This window comes from Notothenia coriiceps, unplaced genomic scaffold (assembly GCF_000735185.1).
Source record: "Notothenia coriiceps isolate Sejong01 unplaced genomic scaffold, NC01 NC01_scaffold00037250, whole genome shotgun sequence".
Classification (NCBI taxonomy): domain Eukaryota; kingdom Metazoa; phylum Chordata; class Actinopteri; order Perciformes; family Nototheniidae; genus Notothenia; species Notothenia coriiceps.
Window position 1 is genome coordinate 6,360,112 of NW_011369951.1, and position 1,358 is coordinate 6,361,469.

A 1,358-nucleotide genomic window follows, 5' to 3' on the forward strand; every position below is an offset into this window, starting at 1 on the left:
GGGGGGGGGGGGAGGAAGAGATTGGGTGGGGAATGAATGGGCAGAGAGAACAAAACAAGACGTAGTGTTACAGTAGGTCTTATTCATAAGACAAAGATGAACGGAGTAGATTAAAAATACTTCTTCACCCTGAGGCTGTTTTTCATCGTTTGGTCCCATTCATTCCAATAAAGCATAGACGCTACAGCTTACCATCATATTTCAGACCAAACCGTGCATCCAACTTTGAGTCAACAGTTTAGGGAAGAGCCTTTCCTCTGCACACTCCCCGCTCCATGAAGTCATAGTTTCCCATTTTGGTGTGGAAGAACTTGCCTGGCCTGCTCTGACCTCAACCACACCCCACACTGATACACTGGAACCCCCATTGTGTCCCCCTCACCTGACATCAGTATTGGACTCACTGATGCTCTCGGGGCTGAACAGATGTTGTAGCAGCAGCTGTTTAAATATGATTGTAACAGTGGGGAACAATAACATGTGGGTTGTCACAAACATTTAATAAAGTTGTGATGTTATCTTTGCAGTTACTCCTGCACTGCTTTGCCAACCAAATCTCTATCAAAAGTCGTTTTTAGTTAAGTGATCTGACAACTTCAAACATACAACTTCAAATAATCACCTGAATTTCCACTTGTTGGATATAAAATAGGGGGACAAAAAGTTTTATTTTTAACTGTAACAAGACTCAACAGGCTTTCCAAAAGATACGCTTTCTGTGTCTTACATAACACGTGAACCCTAACGGTACGTCCACACAGCAGCTTTGAAAAAATCTTGAAAATCTTGGAGCTGGGCGTGTCTGAGACCTTGGGGATTTTTCGCGAGCAACGCGACAAACAACCAATCACATGAATCTCCCGCCCCCGGCATACAAAGCAAAAAACCCCGGGGATTTTATGCGAGCAATATATATATATATATATAAATAAACTGGTAGGTTTTCGCCTGTTTGGGGAATTTATATATATATATATATATTGCTCGCATAAAATCCCCGGGGTTTTTTGCTTTGTATGCCGGGGGCGGGAGATTCATGTGATTGGTTGTTTGTCGCGTNACCTTTTAAATACAAAATATATGATATAATGTGGTGGGGACCTAAATAGCACCGAATGCTAGGAATGACCCATCTACAAACTAATGCATTTAGTTTTGCAAAGAAAAAGCGTATCTATCAAACAAACACATAACATTTTTCCAATAAATCACGTTTCAGAGAAAAATTCAGCATAGGTTTTTATAAGTACAACACTTTTTTTTCTCACGGCGGAATATATATTTAAGCAATAGCTCACGACAGGCCGTGGTATATGCTCATTATATCACAGCTAAGGGGCGTGGTTCGGCACGACGCG

General features: G+C 41.3%; 1 protein-coding gene across 1 annotated transcript in view; it reads right to left on the bottom strand.

Annotated features, from left to right (window-relative positions):
* The window catches only part of LOC104966777 (AT-hook-containing transcription factor), a 36,846-nt gene that overhangs the window by 19,789 nt on the left and 15,699 nt on the right, over positions 1-1,358 (bottom strand). The gene's annotated exons all lie outside the window — the stretch shown is intronic.